At 40.8% G+C, this 19,152-nt stretch overlaps 1 protein-coding gene and 1 pseudogene across 4 annotated transcripts in view; one reads left to right on the top strand and one right to left on the bottom strand.

Moving 5' to 3' along the window:
* Positions 1-361: 361 nt before the first annotated feature.
* The window catches only part of SGK3 (serum/glucocorticoid regulated kinase family member 3), a 112,350-nt gene continuing 93,559 nt past the window's right edge, over positions 362-19,152 (top strand). Inside the window, exon 1 of one of the 4 annotated variants that reach the window (XM_070382313.1) lies at positions 362-734. The gene's annotated coding sequence lies outside the window, so the exon portion shown is untranslated. Of the gene's footprint in view, positions 735-2,772; positions 2,903-19,152 lie in introns of those variants that run through there. The other 3 variants (XM_070382311.1, XM_070382314.1, XM_070382312.1) reach the window with 3 other exon arrangements.
* On the bottom strand, positions 16,329-17,855 carry LOC138990756 (RNA guanine-N7 methyltransferase-activating subunit-like protein; annotated as a pseudogene).

Genomic DNA, 19,152 nt, shown 5'->3' with positions numbered 1-19,152 from the left:
CCCAATATATACATATATATAGAGAGAGAGAGAGATCCAAAAATAGCTGTGGAAAGGAAATTTCTCTGTACACAGGACCTGCCACTTTGTGAAAGCGCTCTCCCATCTTACAAAGGCCAAAATTCTGCTGATGAAAAAGTAGAAAATTGTGCAAATAATGTTAAATGAAGCACAGCTGTTCCCCTAAAATTATCTGGATACTTCTACATTACACCACTACACATGCCCACCAGACCATTCCCGGGTGGCTCTGGGGGAGCCTCCGGGGGTCGGGCGGTCCTGCCCCCTCCGCGCACCAGGGTTAGAATCCCCGGCCGGGCCGGGCACGATGGCCCACACCGCTCCTGGGCCCCAGGGCAGCGGTCACTACAAGCGGAGCAGCGGAAAACCCTGGGGAGTCTAGGCGGTTACCGCGGGGTCCCCCGAACTTGGCGCCCCGGGCGAGGCGGGGGGCTCTCGCGAGGGTCCTCGGGGAAGCGGGCGGAGCGCGGGTCTCCGCGGCTGGGGGTATCGCCCAGCCCGCGCCTCCGGCCCGGGGCGGGCCGCCCCTCAGCCCGGAGCGGGGGCCTTCCCCGCGCGCTGCCGGTCGCCCGGCTTCGCCCTGCGGGAGGAGCCGGCCGCCGTGACGCGTCTGGGAGGAAACGCCAGCGCCCGGTGGCCTCCCCGGGAAGGAGGAAGCACGAGAGCGCTCGGCTCCGCGACCGCCACGCGGGGAGGCAGCACCGCGGAGCCGGGTAGGTGCGGGGCGGCGGGGACCTTGGGCCGCGGGGCGGGCGAGCGGCCGGGCCGCAGTCGGGCCCTCGGGCGGGTGGGACCGGGCGGGGCGAGGGTACCCGGGCCTCCTCGGCTGCCTCTTTCTGGAGCAAACGTGACTTTCCCGGGTCCCGTGGCGGCGCCCCCGTCCTTCAGCCCGGAAACCTCCGCGTTGGTCGGGTGGGAAAAGCCGTTCCCTCGCCCAGCCCTCGACTCTGAGAGTTTGTGGTCTTTGTTTCCTCGAGGTGAAATCGGTGTCTGCTTTGCGATTTCTAAACGCCCGAGGGGTGTCCCCGGGGACAGATGTTGTTAATCTGAGTGCAGCTTCGGAGCCGGGAACCAGGAGGGTGGGAGACCCCCTACCTGAGGTCGAAAGTGGGTGCAGGTTACCTGTGAGGATCTGCGAGGGCACCGAAATCCTTAACCTGTTGTCAGCGAACCTGCCGTCTGAAACCTTAATGCGTGGCTGTCCTTTAAGCTCTCTGTGATTTGAAACCTTTTCTGTCCCTTTTAGCGTTCATTTGGCTTTGTTGATTCCCAGTTGAGCATGGTATGTGCCATCTAGAAATGCTTTGGGATTTTTAGATTTTGTCATTTTTAGTGGTGGTTACCGGGAAAGACAGAAAAGAGAAAGAATTCATCTGTTGAAACTTAAACTCTTAGGTTATTTAATTTAGTAGTGACTTCTGAACCACGACTAGAGTTTCAGTTCTGCACAAGGCTGTACAGGGTACACTTGAGATGCAGAACACGACAGTTTCTAAGTCTTTATCAGGGTCAAAAATAAAAAAGTAGACCGTTGTGTATTTTGATTCTCTACTTTGTCAGTAGGTTGATCATTCACCCAGCCAATCTGGGAAGTGCTTTTTTATCAAACACTTAGGTAGCTCTGACATGTGTTAGGCTCGTTCTAAGTGTTTTATAAATATTAACTGAAATTATTAACTCAAAATGTTAAATTATAGCAGGTCTAGCAGTGTCCAGGCTGTGCATACTTCAGTTCCCTGAATGTCATTGCAAGAGCTTTTAGAAACAGAGGAAGTTTCAGGCATATTTTAGGACTGGGTGTGCCTTCTAGCCGGCTTGGCTTCCAGTCCAGTAAAGCAAGCCATCACCCATCTACTCCCCTGGGGGAAGGGAGTCTGTAGTGAAGGGAGTGAGAACTCTTCTTACAGATTTCTGGCCAGATCGCTAGCATCTTCAATATCATGGTCCTTCTCAGTGGACAGAGTGCCCATCCTTAACTAACTCTGAGGAGACCAGAACTTCCCCTTTCTTCAGCTGCCACTGCACTGAGCTTAATTTTATTTCCTTCCTAATATATTTGACAATTGGTATGACTGTAGCTTGGGTTTCCCTGGTGCCTCACATGGCAAAGAACCCGCCTGCAATGAAGGAGACCCAGGTTTGATTCCTGGGTCAGGAGGATCCCCTGGAGAAGGGAATGGAAACCCACTCCAGTATTATTGTCTGGAGGATTCCATGGACAAAGGAGCCTGGCAGGCTATAGTCCATGGGGTGGCAAAGAATCAGGCACAATTGAACGACTAACATATACACACAGACGTGACTGTAGCTTAGATTTGAGGGTCAGACTGAACTTGAAATGTACTATAAAATAGAACATTTTTGTTTGAACACATCCACATAACAAACAATACTTTGTAATTTTACTACCATTTGCTGTAAACTGTAAAACTCAGGTAACGCTGAGTTGATGGGTCAACCTTCTAGGTAACCATTTTGTGATTTGCAGATATATTGAGAGAATATTTTCCAGAGTTAAGCACCCTCTTCAAATGGGTGCCTTAGCCTGATGGCCAGATGGAAACCCAGAATGGTGACTAAAATAAGTATGGTTCTTGTCATTACGGTGATTATGAATCTAATGTCAAAATCTGCACATCATACTAGCTTTCTCTGTTTCATATATTTAAATTTCCAGGGAGATGATGAAATGACACTCTGAGCCTTATTTAATAAGATTATGAAGTGTCTCCTGGAAGCAAGAAGTCTCACTTTCTTCTGATATAATTTTATGGCACATAGACATTCATGACCTCAGTTCAGCCAAATGGCAACCAGCACTTCCATGGGTTACAGAGTGCTTCCGTGTATACTTATTTGCTCTTCAGAGAGACCTCATGAGGTGGGTAGCCAGTTTTCATTCCAACTTTTACAGATGAGGAAACTGAGGCATAGAAATGTGAAAGTGCTTTAGCCTGGATAGCACAGCTGGTAAGAGGCAGAGCTTGAATAGAGAGCAGGTGTATAGACAGTGCCTGGCACGTGCCAGCCTGTAATAAACATTTGTGGAATGAATGACTCCCAATGACTTCAGACTTCTTGCTGTATTTCAAAACATTATATGTTGAGTTGTCACACCATAGTTGAGTTGTGACTAAGGGATTGCCAGGCCTAATCTAACACCTCTCTTTTTCAAACAGTATCTGCTACCACGTAATTTCTACAAAAGGGATGAGCTGGAAAGTCCTTTGAACTTCTTGGAACTGATCATCTCTGGTGTTTGAAAAAGCAAATAAGCTGGTTATTCCCCTTTTCCAAGCATCCTACTTTTCCCCCCTCTGATTTATAGTTGCCATTGAACACATGGCTCTCATGGTTGTGTTGACTTTTCTTGTCTCTTCCTGATCATTCGAGATCATTTTTAAGGACTGCCAATCACTGTAGGTTTTCATTCTAAGTGAACTCAATTAAGCCACCTGGGTTTATGAGCAAGTTCAAACACAGAAATCATAGGTATTATAATTATTTTGAAGTGTTTGACATCACTGCTGTGTTTTTTGAAGTGTTACAATTACTGTAGTATTTCAAAAAACAAACAAAAATCCTCAACTTTTCTCCTTCAAGTGTAACTCTGTATATCCTAAAGTATGTTTCTTCTACATGGATAACCTTCAGTGAGAGAGGAAAATATGGCAATTACCTGGTGGGAGGAACTGGGAAGGGCTATGGAGGAAAATGAGAGATGAGGTGGGCTTTCCCATGAGGAATTTTAGGTGTTAAGAAACCCTTAATGAAGCCAGACTGAGTCATCTGCCTGTCAACGTTCTTTTGTATGGGGGTGGAATAAAATACTTTTGAAACCTGCCTCGTTTCAAAAACTACTTTACCTTTTCCAATCCTCAGGGATTTTTTTTTTCCTTCCCTTTTTGAAAAATTCCTGTAATTACAGGCTAAAACTGCTGATTCATGAAACTCAAATTATGTAACATGTTATTCCTGACAGAAACAGCCCCCGCATTATGTTAAAGGACTCAGTGTCTCTGTTTTCCTTTACCTATTGCATTCTTTATGGTGGAGTCTTTGTTCTCATTTCACTTTTGAAAAAATTTAATGGAGAAAGATAGTAGTGATTCCACATCTGGTAGTTCATGTCAAAGAAATTTTAAGTCTATACTAACTCTGAGTTATCATTGCTGAAGAAGACAACATGGAAATCCAATGTTGGAGGCTGTTTCAGAGCCTCAAGAAGTAAAATGTTATTGCCTGTCTAAAGTTGAGCCAGAGAGTTTTCAAAGAGAACTAGGCAGGGTAAATCTTCTTGCTCTTGACCAATTTCTCAGGGCCTTTCCTGTGTCTGACAGGTCCCGAAAACCTGCTTTAGTTCACCTCCTTGTAACCACAGTTTCTTCTATTGTTCAACACTGAAATCTGTTTTCCTTGGATGGGCAATGAGGGTGAGTGAAAGAAGGGTGATTATGTAAGGCAAATTATGTAGGCTTCCCTGATAGCTCAGTTGGTAAAGAATCCACCTGCCACGCAGGAGACCCCGGTTGGATTCCTGGGTCCGAGGATCTGTTGGTGAGGGGATAGGCTACCACTCCAGTATTGTTGGGCTTCCCTTGTGGCTTAGCTGGTAAAGAATCCACCTGCAATGGGGGAGACCTGGGTTCAATCCCTGGGTTGGTAAGATCCCCTGGAGAAGGGAAAGGCTACCCACTCCAGTATTCTGGCCTAGAGAATTCCATGGACTGTATAGTCCATGGGGTTGCAAAGAGTCAGACAAGACTGAGTGACTTTAAGAAGAAAAAAAGAGAGGAATAATACGTAAGATGGAAAGTGGGCTTCCCTGGTGGCTCAGATGGTAAAGAATCTGCCTGCAATTTGGGAGACCTGGGTTCCATCCCTGGGTCAGGAAGATCCTCTGGAGGAAATGACAACCCACTCCAGTATTCTTGCCTGAGAAATCCCATGGACAGAGGAGCCTGGTAGGCTACAGTCCATGGGGTTGACACAACAGAGCGACTAACACATCTAATATATTCAGATGCAAAATCGAACTCACTGGTGGACTAGCCAATCTACTGGCTGCTGGATGAAAAGTCCTCAGTCCAGTGGGGCTTCACTAAGGACTTGGCTGACTGCTTCCTTGAATTGAAAAATGAGAAGGAACTTTATTATTCTAGTTATTTACCTCCTTGTTTTTTAGAATAAAAATAGGTCGAAGTTAAAATAATCTGATTTCCAACTCAGCATCCACAAATGCAGATAAATGTGCATAGGGACCAGTATATAGACTATATAATCTAATACACGTATATATTACACGTGTGTATGTGAGTCGCTCAGTTGTATATGGTCAGCTAAAATGGAATATAGAAATCATCTTCTTAATTTCTTAATTTCCCAAGAAAACACTGTCGTCTTTTTTCTCATTTTTATTTTAGTTTGTCTCATATTTTCTAAATATTCTTTTTAATTAAAAAGTATGCCCTTAAATTTAAACAGTTGAGAAGTGTGTGAAGTAAAAAAATAAGTCCTCTTCACTCTAATCTTAACGACAAAGGTAACCACTGCTGGGTTTTTATTTTCTTCTAGCCTTTACCCCATGCTTATATAAGTATGTATATCTGTAAATATATATAGAGTTTTTTTTTAAATGGGACTCATTCCATACAGTTTGTCCTTTTATCTCTTATTTAACACCTTATCATGGACATCTGTAGGTCTGCATCATTGGTTTTGACAGCTGCATAATATTCCACTTTGTAATTAATTTATCCATTTTCTATTTCTCTTTTCTATATGTGCACTCTTTCGTATCTTTTAAAAAATATTAAATCACCAAAGTAATACATTTTTAAGAAAAATTAAAAGAAGAAAAAGAGAAAATAAGAATCATCAGTAAACCTACCACTCAATCACTGTTAGCATTTTAGAGTATATTTTGTAAACTTTCATATGTATGTGCATATCCATATTTCCAATGCCATTAAAAATTTCCCTTACACAGGGTTGTTTTGTCGCTTAGAGAATCGTGTTTGTTTAGTCAGCCAACATCAGAGATTCCAGGCACTTTGGAGCAAGTTATTTTACTGTATTTCCTGGCCACCTGCCATTCCCCAAACCTGAATAGCACTACTGGAAATTTATACTAGTGCTCATAAAGGGGATGAGGTGAGGGTGTCGGATGGACCGAAATACCCATCCAAATCAGCATAAAGCATGTATCCTGTTGATGGAGGTGAGTCAACATTTGTGTTCTGTGCACATCTAAAATACAAGATATTTAAGAAGAGAAATGATAGGATATTCATATATCATCAATTACGATCATAAAAGGAAAAGCAGAAATAATGGACCTAAACCAAGGGAAAAGTGTTGAATTCAGTTGAAGATTAGAATAGTTGAACTTCAGATGTTTTGAAATAGTTTCCTAATGATAAGTACAGTGTATGGAGTAATTGGCTTAACAGAGCTCCCTCCTATAGTAGGAATAGGTGACCTTGAAGTTTCTTGTGATCTTCATCTTATAGGCTGTCTCAGAGTTAGTAACAGTTGATTTAGAATAATTTCATGCATACAACTGTCTAGTTACTAACTCCACCAGCTTTTCCAGACACTGTCTGTCTGGGCTAATCTCTCCACCCTGTTTTTCTCCTACACAAGCTGTGACCCATACTTTCCTCCTGTATCCTTCTGTGGCTTCCCCCCCACTTTCTGAGAGTTTAGTCCCTCTTTTAACCTTGTTCTCTTAATTCTCTTCTTCCTGCTTTTGCTTTAAGAATATTTCTGTCTGTCCTTTCTCCATTCCTCCCTCTTTATTTTGGTCTTGAGCAAAAAAGATACTAATCATGGCAATACTGTTAAGAACAAGCCTTTAATAAGGAAAAGGAAAGCTTTTAGTTTGGGAGGAAAGGTAGATATTATAAAGAACTAGTGTTTGAGAATACCCGGTAATTCCTTCCAAAATTTCCACAGAAGTCTCCACCCACCTCTTCATCTCTAAATAAGCTGTTTTTTCCTTAAGCATTGGCATATATGATAAAATTTAAAACTATTTATAATTTTTTTTGATTCATGTCATGGCAGTAGCATTATTTTGTGCTATTTTTTTTTCTCACTGAAGATATTAACCATGTTATAGATTGAGTAGAGAGTGTTTTGGTCTTAAAAGCTCACTTCTGGATAAGAGCACTGTTCCTTTTAGAAAATATTGGATTGGTGAGGTACCATTTCACACCAGTCAGAATGGCTGCGATCCAAAAGTCTACAAATAATAAATGCTGGAGAGGGTGTGGAGAAAAGGGAACCCTCTTACACTGTTGGTGGGAATGCAAACTAGTACAGCCACTATGGAGAACAGTGTGAGATTCCTTAAAAACTGGAAATAGAACTGCCTTATGATCCAGCAACCCACTGCTGGGCATACACACTGAGGAAACCAGAAGGGAAAGAGACATGTGTACCCCAATGTTCATCGCAGCACTGTTTATAATAGCCAAGACATGGAAGCAACCTAGATGTCCATCAGCAGATGAATGGATAAGAAAGCTGTGGTACATATACACAATGGAGTATTACTCAGCCATTAAAAAGAATACATTTGAATCAGTTCTAATGAGGTGGATGAAACTGGAGCCTATTATACAGAGTGAAGTAAGCCAGAAGGAAAAACATAAATACAGTATACTAACGCACATATATGGAATTTAGAAAGATGGTAACAATAACCCGGTGTACGAGACAGCAAAAGAGACACTGATGTATAGAACAGTCTTATGGACTCTGTGGGAGAGGGAGAGGGTGGGAAGATTTGGGAGAATGGCAATGAAACATGTAAAATATCATGTAGGAAACGAGTTGCCAGTCCAGGTTCGATGCACGATGCTGGATGCTTGGGGCTGGTGCACTGGGACGGCCCAGAGGATGGTATGGGGAGGGAGGAGGGAGGAGGGTTGGGATGGGGAACACATGTATACCTGTGGCGGATTCATTTTGATATTTGGCAAAACTAATACAATTATGTAAAGTTTAAAAATAAAATAAAATTGGAAAAAAAAAAAAAAAAGAAAATATTGGATTGGCCAAAAAGTTCATTCGGGTTAAGTTTCGACATCTGGTTTAAAAGTAACTTCTTTGTCTTTAAGTAGAAGATGAAGAAGGTTCACTTCAGTTCAGTCGTGTCCAATTCTGGTTTAAAAGCAACCTCTTTGTCTTTAAGCAGAAGATGAAGAAGGTTCAGTTCAGTTCAGTTCAGTCGTGTCCAACTCTTTGCGACCCCATGGACTGCAGCATGCCAGGCTTCTCTGTCCATCACCAACTCTTAGACCGAAGGTTAGCAGTCTTTGAGATGTGCTGTGTCAGGATTCCAAACCCTTTTCTTGCAGCCTTTCATCAGCAGAGAAATGCATTGGTGAGAAGCACATGTAGATCAGCCTTCCATTCTTGGGAGTTAGAGAAGTGGTGCTGGATGCAGGAATATCCCTGGAAGCTCTCTCAAAAGATGCACATAGGTGATTTAGCCCAGGTAGCTGACTTCCAAGGCTGCTGTCCATGGGGTCATTGAGGGTCGGACACGACTGAGCGACTTCACTTTCACTTTTCACTTTCATGCATTGGAGAAGGAAATGGCAACCCACTCCAGTGTTCTTGCCTGGAGAATCCCAGGGACGGGGGAGCCTGGTGGGCTGCCGTCTATGAGGTCGCACAGAGTCGAACACGACTGAAGTGATTTAGCAGCAGCAGCAGCTGACTTCATAGCAACTTCAGCTCACCTATAATGGGACCTGAGCCAAATATTATAAGGAGCTCAGGACCAAGGCAATAGCTATTTAGGCTGCACTGAGAATTAAGGCCTATTTTTTCATAAGCAGGGATGAAAAAGGTTTTAAAAAGATATTTTTATCCAGCTTCCAGACAGCCTGGTGGTAAAATTGATGATGGCTTAAACATGAAAGCACTGTTTTATTTGCTTATTTGAACCTGGACTACTGTTAATAAACAGTCAGAAGTTAAGACTTTACTGTAAATAAAAAAAATATGAAAAACATATTTATTCATAGTTTACATTTTAGTCCATTTCAACATCAGTACTTTTAGTTTTCTTTCTAATTCATCTGCTTTTACCCCCTACTCTCTCTTCTCATGAATTTTTGGTTTAATTTACTTCTTATTTGTTGGGAAATGATCCTTTTAATTCATGAAAGATAAGATGCTCCAGTGTTTGGCTGTGAAGGATTTTTCAGAGATTTATGAAACTATGTCCCCTTCCTTGATTTTTGTGTCTGCCATGTGCTGTGCTGTGCTGTGCTTAGTCACTCAGTTGTGTCCGACTCTTTGCAACCCCATGGACTGTAGCCCGCCAGGCTCCTCCATCCATGGGAATTCTCCAAGAAAAGAAGTATTCAGTATCCAGTAGTATCCAGTAGAATGTGTTGTCATGCCCTCCTCCAGGGGATCTTCCCAACCCAAAGATCGAACCCAGGTCTCCTACATTGCAGGCAGATTCTTTACCTTCTGAGCCACAAGGGAACCCCCATGTCTGACATAGATTTCCTTTATTTCTAATTCCTACTAACATTAACATTTATTTCTGTTCCTCCTTTTAAAAATCCACTCAAGTGTGAACAGAAGCCCCTGTCCCATTGAATGTATTTGTTGCTTTAATCAGTCTTTAAAACAAAGAGGTAGGTGACTTAGCCAGCAAAATCAAATTCACTCAGGCATAGCAGAGGAATTATAGTTCAGGAGACCTGGGTTTGATCCCTGGGTTGGGAAGATCCCCTGGAAAAGAGAATGTCTACCTACTCCAGTATTCTTACCTGGGAAATCCCATGGACAGAGGAGCCTGGCCGGCTATAGTCCACGGGGTTGCAAAGAGTCAGACCCGACTGAGCTACTGACACACTTTATAGTTCAGGACGAGCAAACTATAGTGAACTGTAGGTGAGTCCAAAGAACAAAGGAAAGGAGAGGTCTTTTCTACAGAAAAGGAAGAGAAGTTGGGAGGGACTGTTTTTGAATAGAAGTCCTTTGGAGGAGAGAGAAATCAGGGTTATGGAAGCCCCTTATTGGTTTAGTTGTTGACTTCTCATTGGCTGGGCTGGTGCTGAGCAAGGAGAAAACTTCCTTCCTCCTGCAGGGGTATATGAAGTAAGCATCCTGTTGAGGTCTGCAAGCAGCCACCACCAACCAGGGTAATGTGTGAAAGCCCCTGCTTCAGGGCTTCCTGACTGTAGTTTATCTTATTTTTAAATTTTATTATTTTTTTTAAAATAATTTTTTCCCTATTAAAATTTTTAAATTGAAATATAATAGACTTAAAATTTTATATTAGATTCAGGTATATAACCTAATGATTCTGTATTTTTATACTATATAAAATGGTCACCATGGTAAGTCTAGTTACCATCTGTCACCATACAAAGTCATTATAGTATTATTGGCTGTATCCCCTATTCTGTATGTTACATTATTGTGACTTATTTTATAGCTGGAAGTCTGTCCCTTTAACTGTTCCTCACCTATGTCACTCATCCCCTCACCCTCCTCCCCTTTGGCAACCACCAGTTTGTCTCTGTCTGTTTTTGTTTTGTTATGTTTGTTCATTTGTTTTGTTTTTTTAGATTCTACTTATAAAAGTGAAATCATATGGTATTATCTTCCTGTCTGACTTCTTTCACTTAAGCCTAATACCCTCTGTGGCCATCCATGTTGTTGCAAATGGCAGTGTTTCATTTTTTGTGACTGAGTAATATTCATGGGAAATAGATGGGGAAACAGGGGAAACAGTGTCAGATTTTATTTTTTTGGGCTCCAAAATCACTGCAGATGGTGACTGCAGCCATGAAATTAAAAGATGCTTACTCCTTGGAAGAAAAGTTATGACCAACCTAGATTCCATATTCAAAAGCAGAGACATTATTTTGCCAACAAAGGTTTGTCTAGTCAAGGCTATGGTTTTTCCCGTGGTCATGTATGGATGTGAGAGTTGGACTGTGAAGAAGGCTGAGCGCCGAAGAATTGATGCTTTTGAACTGTGGTGTTGGAGAAGACTCTTGAGAGTCCCTTGGACTGCAAGGAGATCCAACCAGTCCATTCTAAAGGAGATCAACCCTGGGATTTCTTTGAAAGGAATGATGCTAAAGCTGAAACTCCAGTACTTTGGCCACCTCATGGGAAGAGTTGACTCATTGGAAAAGACTCTGATGCTGGGAGGGATCGGGGGCAGGAGGAGAAGGGGACGACAGAGGATGAGATGGCTGGATGGCATCACTGACTCGATGGACGTGAGTCTGAGTGAACTCGGGGAGTTGGTGATGGACAGGGAGGCCTGGCATGCTGCAATTCATGGGGTCACAAAGAGTCGGACACGACTGAGCGACTGAACTGAACTGAATATTCCATTATGTATTGCCACATCTTCTTTATCCATTTATTTATCAATGGAGCCTTAGATTGCTTTCATATCTTGGCTATTGCCAATAATGCTGTGATGAACATGGGGCTGTTTCTGTTTTCTTTGGGAAAATACACAGGAGTAGAATCGTTGGATTATATGCTAGCTCTGTTAGTGTAAACTTTTGAGGAACCTCCCTACTGTTCTCCATGGTGGCTGTACCAATTTATATTCCTATCAACAGTGCATGAGGTTCCTTTTTCTTTACATTCTTAACCAACGTTTGTTGTTTGTTGTTTTTTTTGATGACAGCCATTCTAATAGGCATGAGTGATATGTCATTGCCGTTTTGATTTGTGTTTCCCTGATGATTAGTGAAGTTGAATATCTTTCATGTGTCTATTGGCCATCTCTATGTTGTCTTTAGAGAAAGTGTCTGTTTAGGTCCTCTGCCTATTTTAAAATTGGGTTATATGTTTTGTTTTGCCTTTTTCTGATATCGAGTTGTGTGAGTTCTTTGTATATTTTGGATATTAACCCCTTATCAGATATATCATTTATAAATATTCCCTCCTATTCAGGAGGCAGGCTTTTCATTTTGTTGATAATTTCCTGCCTTGTGCAAAAACTCTTTAGTTTGATGTTTACTTTTGCTTCTGACCATTTTAAATGAGGTTTCCGTTTTTCATTTTCACACTTTCATTGGAACATTTTAGGATTTAAAAATTTGCCTTTGAGATGCAGAATGATATGTATATAAATTGCTTTGTCTTTCTGTGTAGAAAAATAATGTATTTTTGCTTCATCTAAGTGTAAAGAAGGATACATAAGAAATTAAGTGTTTATCTATTTTGGAGATTGGGTGATGAGAACTAGGTGGGTAGGGAAAGGGGAGGGGTGGGAAGCAAACTTTCACTGAGTCTCTTTTATATTTTCTTGAGGTGTTTTAACCAGGTGAATATATAACCCACTTTAAAAAATAATTTAAAAAATTATGTCTGTGAGTTCCCTGACTTCAAATATATATGTATATTTCTGTTGTCCCTTTTCCATACGTCTTTAGTAAAAAATTTTTTAAGAATGCTTGTATAGATGAGTCTCAAAGGATTAGTAGTATTTTGCAGACATCTGGTCCTGGCTTTGTTCCCTTTCAGGAGCACTCTCAAGTCCTGTGACTAAATTCATTATGAAGCCTTGCTATAGGAAATTCTAATACTGCAAATATGGCCAAATCTTGAGTTACTGTTGGCTTCTTCGAAGAACCATTTAACTGAAATTGTCTGCAGCATCCTACAAACTGGATATTCAGTTTTTCCTAATAAAACTGTTATATAATGCCAATATAATTAGTGCACAGTTAGTTGATTCCAGACCGCCCCTGTTTTGATATCTTGTATCTGATCATCATGGTTATATTTCCCCTACTTAAAATTATATGAATTTGGTCTTTTAGAAAATAAAGATTTATTTTTAGTATTCAGATAATTCTGCTCTTTTCAGTGTATGCTAAACCCAAGAGTTTCGTTCATCATGATTTTTGTAGTTTTTGTCATTTGTCATATGTATTTTATCCTTTGGAGAACAAAGAGAGACTAGTATTTATTTTGTACCTACCATGTGCTGGGTGCTTTAGAGATAGTATTGCATTAAATACTCAAAATAACTCTGTAGGGTAGGTGGAGGTTTCATTTTACAGATGAGCAAATTAGGATCTGGGCTTCCCTGGTGGCTCAGCAGTAAAGAATTCGCCTCCCAATGCAGGAGACCTGGGTTCGATTCCTGGGTCAGGATGATCCACTGGAGAAGGCAGTGGCAACCCACTCCAGTATTCTTGCCTGGGAAATCCCATGGACAGATGAGCCTAGTGGGCTACAGTCCATGGGATCACAAAGAGTCAGACATGACTACAACTTAGCAACTAAACAACAGCAAATTAGGGTTTAGTGAGGCCTCGAAGGTGGCCTTGTGTGGCCATCACGGGGCAGCGCTGATCTGAAGCTGGTCTGGTCTACTTAACTTTACCAGGGGGTCCCCTTTGCCTTTGAGAAGGGGGTAAAGGCTAATTCCTTTCAAAGACCCTCGTCAGAGAGAACAGGCAGAATTGATTTATAGGTCACTCTGATTACCATCTACTGATGAGGCTGTGGTTAAATGAGTTTTGAAAACTGGCCTTTCATTTTTACTGTAGGGTTCTGAGATGGTATTCATTTTTCATTTAGAAACTGCTGCCAGACCTCAGGAAAGAAGCTGACTGAAAATGTTTTAAATATATTACTTCCCTAATAGAAAGGAGCTAAAATCCTAAATTTAATTCCTGAATATGTTAAATTCTGAACCTACAGAATTTGAATGTCTTATTTGTTATCTGTAGAGCTGTCAAGTTCCTACTGTTAGCAGCCAATATCCAATGAACTTTACCAACTCTAACAAATCCTGTTGCCATATTCTAAAATCCCATATTGGCGATAGCCAGCCCCATTTATATTAATCCTTAGAAAGAGAGCCATCCGCAGATACCATCTACCATTTTGCTGATTCTTGTTGGGTATTAGCTAATGCAAAAATATTGTGTCTTGCCAGAAAATATTCTTTAAAGGATGCTGCTGTTGCTGCTTTCAGTCGTGTCTGACTCTATGCGACCCCATAGACGGCAGCCCACCAGGCTCCCCCGTCCCTGGGATTCTCCAGGCAAGAATACTGGAGTGGGTTGCCATTTCCTTCTCCAATGCATGAAAGTGAAAAGTGAAAGTGAAGTTGCTCAGTCGTGTCTGACTCTTAGCGACCCCATGGACTGCAGCCCACCAGGCTCCTCCGTCCATGGGATTTTCCAGGCAAGAGTACTGGAGTGGGGTGCCATTGCCTTCTCCGTCTTTAAAGGATGAGCTCCTGTTAAACAAGTAGGAATGAAAGAACATTTTATGATTCTATTATCTAATAAAATATACTTATGTTTTGAACAAATGGTGAGAAAGACACTGAGGAAATTCACACGACTAGAAAAGTTTAAAATGTCACAGAGGTGAATGGAGAAGACAGAATAAACCCATAGCATATTCTCTTGCATTTAATATTTTAAAGAGAAAAGCAGCTTTATTGAGACTTAATTGATATGCCATCGAATTAATCACTTTAAAGTGTACAATTCGGTGCTTTAGTCACAGAGCTGTGCAGGCATCATCACTATCTAATTCCGGAACGTTTTCATTATCCCCGCCAAGACCCTGGACTCATTAGCAGTCTCTCATCCTCATTCCCTGCCAAACTCCCCCCTCTCCCCGCCGCTGCCGCCGCGCCCTCCGTGCTCCGCCTCTGACAATGATCAGTTTACTTTTGGTAGGTATGTGCTTAGTGGCTAAGTCGTATCCGACTCTTTGCGACCCCATGGACGGTGGCCCTCCAGGCTCCTCTGTCCCTGGGGATTCTCCAGGCAAGAATACTGGAGTGGGTTGCCTTGCCTTCCTCCAGGGGATCTTCTCGACCCAGGGATCGAACTCCGGTCTCCCTCACTGCAGGCGGATTCTTTGCCATCTGAGCCACCAGAGAAGCCCTTTTGGTAGGTGTGTTTGCCTATTCTGGATATTTTGTAAAAAGTGAAATCTTACAGGAATTTTTAAGACTTGGTGCTTTCACTTACATGGCTTGGGTTCAGTCCCTGGTTTAGGGAACTAGGGAATGCTTGGAAAGTTGCTTGGACCGGCCAGAAAAAAAGTGGAATCTTAGAATATGTGGTCTTTTGTGACTGGTTTGCTTTACTTAGCATAATGTTTTTGAGGTCCATCCACATTGTAGCATATAATACTTCATTTATTTTTAGTGCTGAAAAATGTTCCAGTTTTTCAGTTTATCATATTTGGCTTATTCATTTATATATTAGTGGATAGTTGGATTGTTTCCACTTTTTGATGATTATTAATAAGGCTGCTGTGCATATTCATGTGCAGGCTTTTGTATGAACATGTATTTTCATTTTTGGGTGTATACCTTGCAGCAGAATTGCTGGGTCATGTATAACTCAGTTTAACTTTTTGAGGAATTGCCAAACTGTTTTCCAGTGTCTGCACTGTTTCCCAGTCCCACCAGCAAGGTTTGAGGGTTCAAATTTCTCCACATCCTCACCAACATTAATTATCTGTCCTTTTTGGACTTTGGTCATTTTAGTAGGTTTGAAGTGGTATGTCACTGAGGTTTTGGTTTTCATTTTCTTAATGGCTAATGATATTGAGCATCATTTATGTGCTTGTTGACCATTTGTAACCTTGGGAGAAATGTCTGTTCAGTTCCTTTGTCCATTTTTTAATAGGGTTATTTGTCTTTTTTGCTGAATTGTAAGAGTTCTCTATATATTTTGGATGCACAGATTATATGATTTACAAATATTTCTCCTATTTTTGTGGGTTTTCTTTTACTTTCCTAATGGTTTTCCCTTGAAGCACTAAAGTTTTTAATTTTGATGAAGTTCAGTTAATTTTCTCTTCTGTCACTTGTGCTTTTGATGCCAAGTTTATTCATCTAAGCAATTATTGCCTAGCCCAAAGTCACGGAGATTTACTACTGTGTTTTCTTCTAAGAACTGTTTCAGTTCTTGCTTTTAGGTTTTTGATCTGTTTCAAGTTACCTTTTGGTTATGGTGTGAGGTAGGGGGTTCAACTTTATTCATTTGTATGTGGATATTCAGTTGTCCTATGTTGGCATTCATTCGAAAATCAAATGACCATAAAGATTTATTTCTGTACTTTCAATTTTATTCTCCCCATCTTTTTAAAACTTATTTTTTGAGGTATAGTTGATTTACAATGTTATATTAGTTTCAGGTGTACAATTCAATACTTTTCTAGACTATACTCCATTTAAAGTTATTATAAAATATTAGCTATATTACCTGGGCTGTACCTTACACCCTGTATCTTGTTTTATGCCTAGTAGTTTGTGCCTCTTAATTCCTTAATCCTATCTTTCCTCTTCTTCCCCTGTTCTCTCACTGGTAACTGGTAGTTTGTTCTCTGCGTCTATGAGACTGTTTCTTTTTTAATTGTACCCATTAGTTTTACTTCTTATTTTATTTTTTTTGAGAGAGAATGCTTACAAGTATTTTATTTGAATAAAACCATTATAATGGCCATTAAAATGATGGGAACTATGGTGCTCATTATGAAAGGAAGTTACAGCATCACTGTATTTACAGAAGAGGAGGCAGCAAAGGTGTACATCTGGAGGTGAAATAACATTGTAAACTCAACCCATATTAAATACCATAAAAGTAAATAGAGTCAAAACACACCATTATTTACATGTGACTGAGAAGGAAGGGAACATTACGGAGTTAAACTTTTGCATAACGTGTAATGTTTATGTTAGCAAAGCCTTTGAGTTTGTGGAAAATGACTGTGTGCCTTCATCTCACCCACCACTAGATTAAGACACTGAAACTGAGACCGATTCCTTCCTGATTTTACAGCTTTATTTTTGATATCACTCTAAAAAGACACCACTATGATTGTGAAGATGACTCATACCTATAGAGTAATTACCAAGTACCACATTCACATAACAACAAAAACCAAACGAGATATACTATGATTGTGTTACCTTTCAATTACTACTGTGTACAGTACGTCATAAGTAGGCAGAGTGGTGCATTTAGGAGCTGATTGTACTCCCTGTGTAAAATTTTAGGAATGAGCACATCTGAGTGTAGGGATACTTCCTTATCTTACAAATTAAAAGCAAGCATTTTCTACATAAAATTTTTATTTCTGTGTGAAATAAAGACAACTCCTGAAGGTCTAACAAGGAAAAAAAGATACAACATTCAAAGCACTATTAAGTCATGAAACAAAGATGAATCTGAGGTAGAAGTCAAGCAATATAACCCACAACCTTTTTAGGGGAGTATTTATTCCCAGCAACCATCATGTCTCTCCAGTAAGATCTAATTTTTAAAAAGTTCCAAGTTCCAAAAATTTTTTTAGAAGTCCCAAGTTCCAAAAAAAAATTCAGTTTCTACAATCAGATGTACAACTATGACCAACAGAAAATGCAACATAAACTTTTGTCATGTTAGCAGAGTAAATAATTTTACTAAAAGTTGCTGACACTTTTATCAGTAGTAGCCATAGGGAGGCCTTTGGTTGTAACCGTAGTGTCCGTATTGACAGGGGTAGTAAGGTTCTTGTCTGTGCTGTGGGCAATTGTTATCCCAGGATCGTCCATGCCGTTGATTGGATCGATTGTCACTTGGCCATCCCTGTCTGCTGTCCCTACCTCTAAACTGTCTATTATCTTACAGCCAATTGCCTCTATTTCTCAGGTTGCCACCAGCTCTGCTATTTCATTCCTCAACAATCAGAGGAGACTCAGGAGGGTGTTTCAGGTATTCTTGGTATTCTTTGTCATCTTCTGTGAATCTGTTGGCAAACATCTCTTCAAAATTTGGAACAGCTTGAGAAGTGTCAGTCATTCTGAAATTCCCAGGGATTTGAGGCGGCTGTTGTGTTTAATGTTTAAATTGTGTGGATCTCTGGTCCAGGGTGCTGGCACAGGACCTCTGTGTACACTCCTTCAGCTCTCCCAGGTAGCAGTTAGTTTTACTTTTTAGCTGCCACATATAAGTGGAAAGCTCTTTCTGTCTTAATGCCAGTGCCACACTGTGTTAACTAGCTTAGTGTGGCTTTGTTGTAAGTTTTACAAACAGGAAGTATGAGTCCTCCAACTTTGTTCTTCCTTTTCAAGATCACTGTCTTATTTTGGGTCAGTTGCATTTCCATATGAATTTTAGGATCAGCTTGTCAGTATGAAAAAAATGGCAAGGAATTTTGACAGGGATTGGATTCACTCTGTAGATCAATTTGGAGAGTATTGCCATCTTAACAGTATTTAGTCTTCGGATCCATGAACCTGGATTGTTTTTCCGTATCTTAAAGTCTTCTGTAATTTTTTAAAATTTATTTTTATTTTTGGCTGCACTGGGTCTTCTTTGCTCCGTTTGGGCTTTCTCTAGGTGGTGAATGGGAGCTACTCATTGCAGTGTGTGGGCTTCTCATCGTGGTGGCTTCTCCTGTTGCGGAGCACAGGCTCTAGGGTGCATGGGTTTTAGTAACTGCAACTCGCAGGCTCAGTGGGTGTGGCTCGTGGGCTCTAGGGCACAGGCTCAGTAGTTGTGGCACATTAACTTCGTTGCTCCATGGCTTGTGAAATCTTCCTGGACCAGTGATCGAACCTGTGTCCCCTGCATTGGCAGTTGGACTCTTATTCACCAGGGAAGTCCTTTAATTTCTTTTAACAATTTTCTATAGTTTTCAGTGTACAAATCTTGCACTTCATTAAAATTTATTCCTAAGTATTTTATTATTTTTGATGCTGTTAATGGAATTATTTTTTTTAATTCATTTAATGTTTACTCATGCTACTGTACTTGATTTTTTGAGTATAATTTATATAACAATATATTAATACAATGATTTTTGAATATTGAGCTTGTATTCTAAATTCTTTAAAAAAATTTTTATCTTTAAAAACTCTTAATTGGAGGATAATTGCTTTACACTATTGTGTTAATTTCAGCTGTTAAACAATGTGGATCAGCCATATATATACATATATGGCTCCCCTCCATCTTGAGCCTCCCTCTCACTCTTCCATCCCACCTCTCTAGGTCATCACAGAACACTGAGCGAAGCTTCCCACTAGCTATCTATTTTACACATACTAGTATTCACACTTGCTGAACTTATTTATTAGTTTGAATAGTTTTTTTG

This window comes from Bos mutus, chromosome 14, assembly GCF_027580195.1.
Source record: "Bos mutus isolate GX-2022 chromosome 14, NWIPB_WYAK_1.1, whole genome shotgun sequence".
NCBI lineage: Eukaryota > Metazoa > Chordata > Mammalia > Artiodactyla > Bovidae > Bos > Bos mutus.
The sequence above is the reverse complement of the archived record's forward strand: the minus strand, read 5'-3'. Positions and strand labels throughout refer to the sequence as shown.